This window comes from Dipodomys merriami, unplaced genomic scaffold (genome assembly GCF_024711535.1).
Source record: "Dipodomys merriami isolate MVZ:Mamm:240054 unplaced genomic scaffold, mDipMer1.0.p SCAF_28, whole genome shotgun sequence".
Taxonomy (NCBI): Eukaryota; Metazoa; Chordata; class Mammalia; order Rodentia; family Heteromyidae; genus Dipodomys; species Dipodomys merriami.
In genome coordinates this window covers 14,013,434-14,027,342 of record NW_027204270.1, presented here as the reverse complement: position 1 = coordinate 14,027,342, position 13,909 = coordinate 14,013,434, and positions in this window count along the sequence as shown.

Sequence of the window (13,909 nt, the reverse complement as noted above, 5' to 3'; positions counted from 1 at the left end):
ATCCAGCTCAGGCTCCAGAAACCAGGGTGGCGTATACCCAGTTAAAGTTAGTAATGGGACTTTTTAGAGGGTGGGGTGATGGCCTCAGCTTTTGCATAGTGAGGAACCCAGAGTGCCAGCGAGCATGGCTGTAGGGGTCCCCCCCCCACCGAAGCCACATTCGCTTTGCAAGTGGAGATGCCAGTGCTGAGGTGCTGTAGCCTGGCAGGTGCTTCTGCAGAGCCATCTTGAGGAAGACGAGTGACTGGTTCTCCACTGCAGCCCAGTGCATGGCAGTAGCAGGACACTGAAGTATCACAACTTCTCGGGGCTGGTAGGACTCGAACCCACGATCAGCAAAAGAAGGAGTCACCAACACTCAGCCAATAAGACTAGGAATCTTTATTAGCTGCGGTGACTGATCTCCACTATTGGGACAGTGAAGAACAGCAGCCAAGCTCTCTTGTCGCAGGGTTTTATTATTTTTATTTTTGTCAGTCCTGGCCCTTGAACTCTGGGCCTGGGTGCTGTCCCTCAGATCTTCAGCTCAAGACGAGTGCTCTACCACTTGAGCCACAGTGCCACTTCCCGTTTTCTGGTGGTTAATTGAAGATAAGGGTCTCCTGGACTTTCCTGCCCAGGCTGGCTTTGAACTGTGATCCTCAGTTCTCAGCCTCTTGAGTAGCTAGGATTTCAGGCATGAGCCACCGCATCTGGTGAGGCAGGGTTTACAAGAGGAAGCAGGTCACACACAGGTGGCAGCGTATGTGATAGCAAGCAGGTTTACAGAAGCAAAACGAGCTGTTCATGATCACAACTAACAATTACTAGTTCAATAAACCAAGCAATAAGTCATCAAAGCAAAAGTTACATTTCCAGGCTCTTCCTCTGTTTCATTCACAATAAGGGTTTAGCTGACATTTACCAAAACACATTCTTCTGAACTTCTTACTTATCACATCCAAAATCAAACTACCTTCCAGGTTTCCTGGCTCTTTCTGAGTTTCATTGTTATTTACCACAGTTAGCTTGTCTGACTCTAATTTTCTCTGAGTCTTTACTTCTGAGAATTTCTTTTAATAATTAACCTGGCGTTTCTACGAAGAGGTCCTGCCTTCAATGCTTGCCCTATCCTTATAGTATGTGTTGTCAGTTCAAATGGAATGTGACTAGAAAAGATATTTACAAAATGATGCAAGAGCTGAGTGCCAGTGGCTCATGCCTGCAATCCAGCTACTCAGGAGGCTGAGACTTGAGGATCACCATTTAAAGCCAGCCTAGGCAAGAAAGTCCATGAGACTCTTGTCTCCAATTAACCACCAGAGAACTGGAAGTGGCGCTGTGGTTCAAGTGGTAGAGCACTTGCCTTGAGCTGAAGAGCTAAGGCCCAGAGTAAAAGCCCTATGACTGACAAAAAAAAAAAAAAAAATGGGGGGTGGGGGTGGGCTGGAAAGGTGGCTCAGTGGTAGAGCGCTTGCCTCGCATGCATGAGGCCCTGGGTTCGATTCCTCAGCACCACATGAGTAGAAAAACCTGGAAGTGGCGCTGTGGCTCAAAGTGGTAGAGCACCAGTCTTGAGCTGAAGAGCTGAGGGACAGTGCCCAGGCCGAGTTCAGGCCCCATGACTGACCAAAAAAAAAAAAAAAAAAAAGATGGATGGTATTAATTGGGGTACACCTGGGAGCTTGCAGACTTCTGGGCTACTAAGCTCCAGAGTCATGCACTGGCTCCTCTCCCAAGGGAGGAGGGCTCAGGGGAGCAAGTAAGTTCCCTGCAGCAAGAGGAACAGTGGCCAGACAGCAGGAAGGACTTCCTGCCTGTGAACAGTAGCTCAGATGCCCTAATTTTGATGTGTTTGGGGTCACCTCAGACACATGTAAGTGAGGGCATGAATGAAGAGAGCAGGAAGTTGCTTCATGGCAAAAGTGATGTGAACACCGGAATCTGAATTTCTCTCCTGTGGCAAGTCACTTCCTTTGTCTGCTCTTAATTTCCCTATTCCTAGAATGAGGAAGTTGAAAGTAAGAGATGCTTCTACAACGGCTGCCACATCTGGATGTCAACTGTCACGCCATCCATCCTCAGAGGTTCTGGTTTGGTTCCTCTAACCAGCCGGGTCCTTGGACTTACCTCGGGCAGCAGGATGCTGTAGGACCTCCCAGTCCCTGGGTGCCCGGGCCAAGGGCTGCTGGGCCCCGCACAGGAAGGAGCTTTTTGATTCCACATGCTCACTGGTGCATTCTCAGGCAAGGGCCCAAGGGCTGCTTCAATCCCTGTGAGGCTGTGAACCACCGCCATCTACTGGACACATGTGTGCTGTGCTGGCTCCTGCGCTGCAGATTTCTGGTTGGGTCTGGGTAAAGGAGGTGGAGTCCTGAGACCTTACTTTTGCCCAGCGGCCTTGGTCATCCATGGGCCACCTGCCTCTTGGGATGATCATCTCCAGCAGGGCTGTCAGTGCTGGGATTAATCCAGGAAAAGAAAAACAAAATGTGTATCTGCAGGCCTGGCCGGGTGGGAGGTGGGGGGATAACATAGTTTCACCCTAAAATGCCTATACTAGTTGGGCACAGGTGGCTCAAACCTGTCATCGCAGCTACTCAGGAGGCTGAGACCTGGAAGATTATGATTCGAGGCCAGCCCAGGCAGAAAAGTCCTTGAGACTCTATCTCTAATCAGACAGCCAAAAGCTGGGCTGGAAACATGCCTCAAGTGGTAGAGCACCTGCTAAGCAAGCCAGCCAAGCAAGAGTGTGAGGTGTTCAATTCAAACCAAAAAAAAGGAAGATAATACCTTTTTTAAAACTATAGTCAGATGGGCACTGGTGGCTCATGCTTGTAATCCTAGCTACTCAGGAGGCTGAGATCTGAGGACTGTGGTTCAAAGCCAGCCCGGGTAGCAAAGTCCGAGAGACTATTCAGCTCAAGGCTAGCACTCTACCACTTGAGCCACAGTGCCACTTCTGGCTTTTTCTGCTTATGTGGTGCTGAGGAATTGAACCCAGGGCCTCATGCATGCAAAGCTGACCAAACAAGACAAAAGGAAAAAGACAACCAACACAACTGCTGGCAAGTATGGGTGTATGAGGGCTGAAAGAGTCCCTGGACCTGGCCACCTAGCTTTAAATCACAGCACATGTGGTTTGCAGGACCGCAAACCACACAGCTACCACAGATGTGAAGCTGTTGCATACTCTCACTGTGTACTGTGCTTTGTCCTAGGTGTCAATGCGCCATCCTCTGTGCTGGCCACAGAGCAGGCGCGCAGAGAGGAATCACGAATAGTCAGTCTTGGCACATGACTCAAGTTTTGTTCTGGAGACAACTGGAATCCAAAGGAGAGGCGGTGAGCCCAATATAAACTCTTAGGTGACACTTCCCCTCCTAGAAAAATGGATGATTGGGTTTCCAGGGTGGGAAAAGGAAGCAGAATAGGATGTGTAATCTGCTCCCATTTTTGTAGATTATAGAAAATCTGCACAATTTGCATGGCATATTCTGCTAAGGAGACATTGTTTTGTGGTGCTGGGGACTGAAACCAGGGCCTCATGAATACCAGGAAAGTGACCACTCTGTCCCTGAGCCTTTCCCCTCCACTGGAGGCCATATTTAAAGTTCATCAACCAATGAGTATCCCAGAGGGGCCCCTGTGGTGCTGGGGGATAGGAGGAAAAGGTATAAAAGAAATAACCATGCAGCCAGTCAAATCTCCCAGGGGGCCTTGCAGAGCAGGACAATGGTGAACTAGAAGCTAAAGGACCTGCTTAGAAATGAGTGATATCCATAGCCAGATGTCAGTGGCTCACGCCTGTAATCTTAGCTTCTCAACAAACTAAGATTCAGAGGATTGTGGTTCAAAACCAGCCTGAGTCAAAGGTCTGTTGGATGCCATCTCCAAAATAACCAGGACTCAAATGTAAGAACACCAGTTGAGGAGCAAACAAATTTACCAAGTACAAGACCCAAAGTACTACCCAAACAACAATAAAAAGTCTCAAATTGTCTCCAGTGGCTCAGGCCCCTAATCCGAACTATTTAGGATGTTGAGATCTGAGGATCAAGATTTGAAGCTAGCCTGGGCAGAAAAGTCCATGAGACTCTTATCTTCAGTTGGCCAGCAAAAGCCCCAAATGGAGCTGTGGATCAAGTGGTAGAAAAGCTAAGGGGCAGCACCCAGACCCTGAGTTCATGCTCCAGGACTGTCACACAGACACACAGACACAGACATAGACACAGACACACAGACACACAGACACAGACATACACACACCCCTCTTAGTAATTCTCACTGCGGACATTTTGGGAATTTAAAAAATACACAGTGGGGGCTGGGAAGGTGGCTCAGTGGTAGAGTGCTTGCCTTGAATGCATGAGGCCCTGGGTTTGTTTCCTGAGCACCACATAAACAGCAAAAGCCGGAAGTGGCGCTATGGCTCAAGTGGTAGAGTGCCCGCCTTGAGCTGAAGCGCTCAGGGACAGTGCCCAGGCCCAGAGTTCAAGATCCACAACCGACCAAAAAAATAAAAAAATACACAATGTGCCCTGTGCTGGAGGCCCATACCTGTAATCCTAGCTACTCAGGAGGCTGAAATCTGAACATTGTGGTTTGAAGCCAGCCCAGGCAGAAAAGTGCTCGTGGGACTCTTATCTCCCATTATCCACTCAAAAACTGGAAGTGGAGCTATGGTTCAAGTGGTAGAGAGCACAAGAGACTCAAGGCTTAAGAACAGCACCCAGGGACAGAGTTCATTCCTCGCAACTGGCCAAAAAAAATCAAGAGCCCCCCCCTCCCTGTGATGAGGTATTGCAGGCCCAGCAGCCTTGGAAAAGGGGCTGGAAGTGTCTTCTCTGCAGAAAATCAAATGGACTTGGACTTTCTGCCTGCATTTGACTGAACTCCGAACTCCGCAATGCAAAGCAGTAGAAAGGGGCAAAGACAAAAGGAGGGAAGGAGAGCAAGGTGTAATGAAAACACAGCATCTTCCCCACAGAGTAAATGCTGGCTATCATTCAGCTTGGAGTGGACCTCTCTCCATGTCTCTCTCTGTCTCTGGTTTCTATTTCCTGAAGTTCATTGTGGTAAGTATTATTTTGTATGACAAGAAGCACATGGTATTGCACCTTTGTGTTCTCTCCCAATCCTCCTTTGTCTCACTATGTGTGAATGCCTAGAGTTCTGATGCACATTTTTCACACATTATTATATGGAGGTGCTTCTCTTCTGTTCCTAGTATTTTTTTTTGGGGGGGGGGTGGTCCAGTCGTGAGGCCTGAACTCTGGGCCTGGGCGCTGTCCCTCAGCTCTTCAGCTCAAGGCTAGAGCTCTACCACTTGAGCCACAGTGCCACTTCTGGCTTTTTTCTTTTTGCTTATGTGGTGCTGAGGAATCGAACCCAGAGCCTCAGGTATGCAAGGCAAGCACTCTACCATTGAGCCACCTTCCCAGCCCTGTTCCTAGTATTTTTGTTAACAATGCCTGTACTGGTTTTGATCTTCATTCTCCTGTCTTAGCCTCTCAAGTGCTGGGATTACAGCTTTGTGCTACTATGCCTATTTAATGTAACTGAGTTGAATGTGTTGTCCTTTTTCCTCCTGCTGCAGTTTGTTAACAGCATTTTTTTAAGACCATGGGGCTGAAGTAAAGGAGGGAGAATAAAGCAGAGAGAGGAAGTTTCCACTTGCTAAGAAGCCTATCAAGTGCTTTCCTGTTTTCCTGGCCTGATACGTATCGAATGCTGTCTTTCTCCTGGGTCTCTTCAGTAAATCCTCCTCTCCAGTGTGTGTGTGTGTGTGTGTGTGTGTGTGTGTGTGTGTGTGTGTCTGTGTGTGTGTGTGTGTGTGTGTGTGTGTGTGGTGTGTGTGTGTGTATGTGGTGTGTGTGTGTATGTGGTGTGTGTGTGTGTGGTGTGTGTGTGTGTATGTGGTGTGTGTGTGTATGTGGTGTGTGTGTGTGTGTGTGTGTGTGTGTGTGTGTGTATGTTTGGTGGGGGAAGCTCTCTCAGCTTCTGCCACTCATAGGATGTCATTTCAGAGCTGCCCTGCAATGGGCAATTTTTCATTCTGAATACACACACACACACACACACACACACACACACACACACACACACACACACACACACACACACACACACACACACACACACACACACACACACGCTTTTCTTCAGTCCTGACAATGACAATATATGCAGGAGTTTACTGGACTGATTATCTCAGGCCCCAGGGGCTCAGGGCAACTCCCTCATTTTCCAGAGCAAGTGGTACTCTGAGCAGCTCCTAACCTAGTAAACTCTGAAGGCCAGGAATGGTAGCAGAATGGTTAAGAACAAAGCTTTTTGTGTCAGCTGAGCTCTGTGGCACATACCTGGAGACCTAGCTACACAGGAGGCTGAACTCAGGGGTTCAAGGCCAGCTTGAGCAAGACAGTGAGAATCCCATTATCCAAAACTAAAAAAGGATGGATGAGGTGTTTCCATATCTGTAATCCCAGAACTAAAGCAGGAGGATTTCAAGTTCAAGGCCAGCCCTGGGTTGTAGCCTGAGCTATAACTGTTGTAAATGTTTATGGTTTTTTTTTTTTTGGGGGGGGGGTCCGGTCGTGGGGCCTGAACTCTGGGCCTGGGCGCTGTCCCTCAGCTCTTCAGCTCAAGGCTAGTGCTCTACCACTTGAGCCACAGCGCCACTTCTGGCTTTTTTCTTTTTGCTTATGTGGTGCTGAGGAATCGAACCCAGGGCCTCAGGCATGCAAGGCAAGCGCTCTACCACTGAGCCATCTTCCCAGCCCTATAAAATTATTTTTAACAATACATAAACAGGGGCTGGGAAGGTGGCTCAGTGGTAGAGCGCTTGCCTTGCATGCCTGAGACCCTGGATTCGATTCCTCAGCACCACATAAGCAAAAAGAAAAAAGCCAGAAGTGGCGCTGTGGCTCAAGTGGTAGAGCACTAGCCTTGAGCTGAAGAGCTGAGGGACAGCGCCCAGGCCCAGAGTTCAGGCCCCACGACCGGACCCCCCCCCCAAAAAAAATAATTTTATAAGCCGGGCACTGGTGGCTTACACCTGTAATCCTAGCTACTCAGGAGGCTGAGATCTGAGGATCACAGTTCAAAGCCAGCCTGGGCAGGAAAGTCCGTGAGACTCTGATCTCCAGTAAACCACCAGAAAACTGGAAGTGGTACTGTGGCTCAAGTGGTAGTACACTAGCCTTGAGTGAAGAACTGAGGGACAGTGCCCAGTCCCAGAGTTCAAGCCCCATGACTGACCAAAACAAATTTATGAGGCGGGCGCTGGTGGCTCACGCCTATAATCCTAGCTACTCAGGAGGCTGAGATCTGAGGATCTCGGTTCAAAGCCAGCCCGGGCAGGAGAGACCGTGAGACTCCTATCTCCAATAAAACCACCAGAAAACCAGAAGTGGCACTGTAGCTCAAGTGGTAGAGTGTTTGCCTTGAGCTGAAGAGCTGAGGGACAGCGCCCAGGCCCAGAGTTCAAGCCCCATGACTGACAAAAAAAAAAAAAAATTATGGTATAAATATATATTTACTTTTTTACAAATTATTATAGTTTTTGTCTCCAAATTTAAAAAATGGTTCTGGCATCAGATTGACCTGGGTTTCAGTTCAATATATGTGCCCTATGAGAAAGCCACTTCGCTTCTCTGAGGCTCAGTTTTATCATGTATCAGAACGAGCTTTATCATAAATGGAGACAGTAATATTGACTGAGGAGAGTGTGGTGAGAATTAAGATAATGAGTTTAAATTGTTTAGCGCAGTAGCTTGCTCGCAGTGAAGTGCTCAAGGATACTGATGTGATTGTCTGGTGAGCAGTTCATTCGTAATACACAATACATACCAAAGTCAAGGACACTCCGAATTGGAATCGAGAAATGAATCCAGGTGTGGTGGTGAATGTCTATAACTGCAGCATTTGGGAAGGATGAGGGAGGAGGAATGAACGTTGGAGGCCAGCCTGGGCTACCCAGACAACATCCTACTTAGGAAAGTTAGAACAGAGAGAAAAAGAGAAAGGGAGGAAAGAAAGGGGGAAGCACGAGGAGGAAGAGAGAAGGGGAGGGAGAGAGCTGGAGCTCGCACCGAGCGAACAAGTCCTCTGCTTCCCCTGCCTCAGAAGCTGTTGTCGGCCGTTACTTTTTAATTTTTTTCCTGCTTTGGCAAACCATAGGCTCTTGGCCCATGGAATGTTTATTTTTGCCAGTCCTGGGGCTTGAACTTAGGGACTGGGCACTGTCCTGAAGCCTCTCTGTGCTCAAGGCTAGCACTCTACCAGTTGAGACACAGTGCCACTTTCAGCCTTTTCTGCTTATATGGTTCTGAGCAATCGAACCCAGGGCTTCATGCATGCTAGGCAAGCACTCTACCACTGAGCCACATTCCCAGCCCCTGTAGCCTTTTTTGATACCTGGGGAAGAACAGCATGGGCGGGGCCCTCCCAGAAACATAATTCATTCAGTAAATCAAAGCACCTACTATGTGCTAGGTCCTCTGCAAAGCCACATTTCCAACCCCTTGGTCCGTGGAGTCTTCTCAAACCCAAGCAGCCAGCTACAGGGACAAACTTCTTGCCATCCATCACCATGACAGGGAGCCCTACAGGTTCCGTGTCCTCAGAGAGAGAAAGAACCACCTTGGAATCAATGTAATTGTAACCCCCCTGTATTTTCACAATAAAAAATTAAAAAAAATCTCAAGTTCGTCCAATAATTTCCCTTCTACATGAATGCACTGTGCCCTTGAACAGATCCAGCATCATCGTGCACAGGTTATCAGCACAGGTAACCAGGGACTTTCCTACTTGGGCTGACTTTGAACCACAATCCTCAGATCTCAGCCTCCTGAGTAGCTAGGATTACAGGCGTGAGCCACCAGCTTCCAATTTCTGCCTCAACTTCTTGAGTGCTGGGGTTATAGTTGTGCACCACCATGTCTGGCCAGAAGATCTATTCTATTGTTTTTTTTTTTTTTTTTTTTTTTTTACCTTTTAAACATATTTTTTTCTGGTCCTGGAGCTTGAACTCAGGTCCTGGGTGCTCTCCCTGAGCTTTTGTGCTCAAGGCTAGTGTACTTTCACTTTAAGCAACAGCACCAATACTGGATTTTTAATAGTTAATTGGAGATAAGAGTCTTGGATCTCAGCCTCCTGACTAGCTAGGATTACAGGCTTGAGCTACCAATGCTGGGCTTTTTTAATTTTTAAATTAAAAATAAGGGCTGAGAATGTGAACTAGCAGTAGAGTGCTTGCCTAGCATGCATGAAGCCCTGGGTTTGATTCCTCAGTACCACATAAACAGAAAAGCCAGAAGTGGCGCTGTGGCTCAAGTGGTAGAGTGCTAGCCTTGAGCAAAAGAAGCACAGGGACAGTGCCCAAGCCGAGTTCAAGACCCAGGATTGCCAAAAAAAAAGAAAAAAAAGAAAAAAATTAAAAATAAACCAAACATGGATTCTAGTACACATGAGACCACCACAAAAGATTTCAATTCTGGGGAGGAGCCCCAGAATTCTTTAAGTCTTTTTTTTTTTTTTTTGTCAGTTGTGGGGCTTGAACTCTGGGCCTGGGCGCTGTCCGTCAGCTCTTCAGCTCAAGGCTAGCGCTCTACCACTTGAGCCACAGTGGCACCTCCAGCTTTTTCTGCTTATGCAGTGCTGAGGAATTGAACCAGGGCCTTAAGCATGCAAGGCAAGCACTCTATCACTTGAGCCACAGCGCCACTTCCGGCTTTCTGAGTGGTTAATTGGAGATCGGAGTCTCTCACAAACTTTTCCTGCTCGGGCTGGCTTTGAACCCTGATCCCCAGATCTCAGCCTCCTGAGTAACTAGGATTACAGGCGTGAGCCACCGGCACCCGGCTAATTCTTTGAGTCTTGTAGGTTGAACCTCTGGGTCAGAGAGAAGAAAGTATACAAGCATTTCCAATACGTTGTGTTTATATTAGCAAGATTCAGATGACCAAAGAAGGAAAAGTTCTGATTGGCAACGGTCTTGAATAGATAAAACTAATGGCTGGCATGGTGGTCCTTGTCTGCATTCCCAGCACTTGGGAAGCTGAGACAGGAGGATCTTGAGTTTAAGGCTTGGCAGGGCTGTGAAATCAGCTCCATTAGTGAGCTCCGGTCTACAAAAAAACAAATGGTGCCTGGGAACTGAGATCTGAGGATCAGCAGTTCAAAGCCAGCCTCAGGGCAGAAAAGTCCTCCAGAGATTCTTATCTCCCATAAACCACTCAAAACCCGGAATGCCCCGGAGCAAAGGGCTGAGGGACAGCGCCCAGACCGAGCTCCAGGCCCACCATCGACAAACAAAAACAAAAAGCACAGGGTGCCTGACGTCCATAGAAGTTTGTGTTTTTCACTTTTTTGGTTATTTACTCCAAAGAAGTTGCGCTTTTTCCTTCGCTGCCGGTTTCTGGGACAATCAGCCGAAGGCTATTTGCCGTCTCCCTTTTCACCAGGGAGAATATCCCGAGCAGGGCCGCTCCACCCGCAGCTCTGGGGCACACGCAGCGCCCGCGTGCGGTGCGCCGGGCCGCGCCGCGCCGGCGGTGACGTCAGGCCACGGGGCGCCGCGGAGTCCCGGCGCGCTCGCCCCCCCCACTTCTGAAGGGCTGCGGGGTGCTTGTGAGGAGCCCAGGGCAGACGGCAAGTTCGGGGGCGCCCCCGCTCGGGTAGTCTGCGCCGGGGAAAAGAGGCCGGGCTCGCAGGCGGTGCGGCCGGCGGTTACTCCCGACTAGCTTCTCCCGCAGGATTTCAAATCTTGGGCCGCCTCCACCCCGCCCCGCCCCGCCCCTGCCGCCCAGCAACAGGCGGCTGCCCGTCTTCTATTGGTCACTCCCTCGCGCCCCGCCCACGCAACGGGCGGTGCCTCCCCCCATTGGCTGCTCCCTCAGCGCCGCGCTCTGATTGGTCGCAGAGACTCCAGACCCGCCGCCGCCTCCATTTTGTCGGTAGGGGCCGGAGCGGTCGGGTACGAGGCACTGCCCGTTCTCAGCTAGCTTGTCGCTGCTCGCGGCCTCACTCCATCCGTGCCTCGTCTCCCCTGGAAAGGGAGGGGGCCTCGACATCGGAAGGCAGTCGCGGCGGTCGCGGGAGCTCGAAGTCGGTGAGTGCGATGGCGCGGCCGTGGCGGCGTTGTGGAGCGGCCTGAGACAAGGCGAGGCGGGCAGGGCCTTCCCAGGCCCTGCGTCCCGGGCGACTCAGAGGCCCAAAGCCGCGTTTACCCGGCGGCGGAGCACCTCCCCCGCCATCCTGCGGAAGGAAGGAGCAGGAAGGGCGCTGGCCGGAGCCCCGCTTCGGGAGGTCCGGCCGGCGGACGGTGCAGTCCCGGGCCGGGACGCGGCGCGGCCCTGGGCGCCAGCGGTACTTGATGTCGGAGGGCTGGGGCATCCGGATGCACCTTTAATAAGAACTTCCTGCTTGGCCTGGGAGGCTCCTGCATTTCTAGTTTGACTTCAGATGGAAACAAACTTGTGTGCGACTTGAGGTCAAAGAAAACCATCTGTAGGGATACCTTAAGCAAAGAGGTATTCTTTGGTATTTCTGTGGCACATGTAACGATCCCTTCTCCCCGTGGTTTTGAATTGAAATCTTTACTTTCCTAGCCAGGAGGACTTCTCTCGAGCTTGTGTGCTGAGGAGACTCAGATGTTGGCCTCAGCTCTTAGGCTGAACTCGGCAGATTGGCCCATGAAAACTTCTGTTTTGAGACAAAGGAAAGGATCCGGTAGAAAGCAACACCTATTATCCTGGGCTTGGCTGCAAGGAAGAGTACAGGTGGAAATCCAGCAATCTGAAAAGCGGACTGAAAGGTATAAAAATACATGCCAAAGCAGGGAAGTATTTTAAGATGACCCGTCCTAAACTGTGTATGATACAGGATTACATTGATTTGTGGGTAAGTTCCATTCTTCTTAGGAAAGATAGTAAGTACACCTGGCATAGAATGAATTTTCTGAGTCAAAGCAGCTGAATATAGCCTGTTCTATTTTGCTTTTTCTTCCGTTTTCCCCAAGATTTTAAAATTGGCATTCTTCTCTATGTTTGTATTTACTTACAGGTGACATAGAAGCTGAAGATGGGTGGTGGAGAGAGGTACAACATTCCAGACCCTCAATCTAGAAATGTTAGTAAGAACCAACCACAGCTTAATAGACAGAAGACCAAGGATCAAAATTCCCAGATGAAGACTGTTCATACAAAAAAAGAAAGAGGACATGGCTATAACTCACCAGCAGCTGCATGGCAAGCCATTCAAAATGGGGGAAAGACGAAAAACTTCCCAAATAATCCAAATTGGAACTCTAATTTATCAAGTCCTAGCTTGCTTTTTAAGTCTAAAGCTAATCAGAACTATGCTGGAGCCAAATTCAGTGAGCCACCATCTCCAAGTGTTCTCCCCAAGCCACCCAGTCACTGGGTTCCTGTGTCATTGAATCCTTCAGATAAGGAAACAATGACATTCCAACTGAAAACTTTACTTAAAGTACAAGTATAAGATTAAGTAGTTAAAGTATAAGATTAAGTAGTTTAAATTTAGCCACAATTACAAATGGTGCTTGACCGGTCTCAAATCCTTTAGATTGTGCAAAACTGCTAATGATGTAAAAATGTTATCATGTTTTTATGTGCTATGTGCACTGTGTAATAGTACAGTGCAACTTCAAATAACTAAGTGATTGTACTTGAGTTAGTGTTCATAAATGAGTAACTTTGAAATGAGACCATTGAAGGTTAGATTTGGGAGCAATGTTAAAGGAATTTAATTTTGGGAGAGAGCAATTTAATACTTGTAGGTCAGGTTTACTTGTAAAGATGTACAAAAAAAAAAAACTAGGCTGACATTTTAAAGTTTAATGTCCTAGAAACACCCAAACTAGTAACATGCCAATAGCCCAATGCACTGCCAGAAGAAAATGTGAATTTTCCTTAATAGTACCATTTTACTGAACTGTACAGTAGCAAATGTGTAACTGGTGTTTGTGGCTTATTGGAACAAGGCACAGTAGACCCCAGTGGTCTGGTTTCTTAAATGTAAGTAGATAGGTGTTTGCCAATAAGATGCACCAAAACTTTTTCACAGTAGTATTAAGAGATCTCTGTTTTTAGTTTTTTAATAATTGTTGCCAGTCCTGGGGCTTGAACTCGGGGCCTGAATGCTGTCCCTGAGCTCTTTTGCTGAAGGATAGTGCTCTACCACTTGAACCATAGCTCTACTTCGGGCTTTTTTTGGTGGTTAATTGGAGATAGTCAAGGGTTTTCCTGCTGGGCTGCCTTTTAACTGAAATTGTAAAATCCTAGGCCTCCTGGATATGAGCCAGTGGTTCCCAGCTACTTAGTTGTTTGGAGGAACATTTTTTTGTATTATAGCACTGTACAAGCTATTCTAACAGTGATCTGGTTTATCTCTGCAAAGCTTAATAGGAAGTTGTATAATGTGAAAGTTTTAAGTACTGAGGGAAGAAAGAGCCATGTAAATACATGTAATAAGCCTGTAGCATATGTAAAGTTTTCTTGGCTTTTATCCTACAAAAGACTATTTTTAGTATGAATTTATAGACTGTAAGATCATGGACTGTTTTTTATGCTATGGCCTAATTTTAAAGGTCCTTGTGTTTTTAGTTTGTGCTAAAGTGCCAGTGTATTCAAGATTGATTTGGTTGTATACTATACTTCAAAGTACATCCTAGTGTAATATTCTATATTATAGCTGGAGTTTTTAAGCTGCTAAACCCATCCTATTTTTGAGAGATGTAAAATGAAGTATAGGAATCCTCCCCACCCCACTTTTAAACCCAAAGATCGATTTTTGGCTTTCACCAATTCTTGTACTGGTTACAGTGTTTGGTGTAGTGATTTTAAATTTTTTTCTGTCAGGTCTAGCAAGGGGGTGGTGTAAGAGGCTACTTGCGTAAAAGATG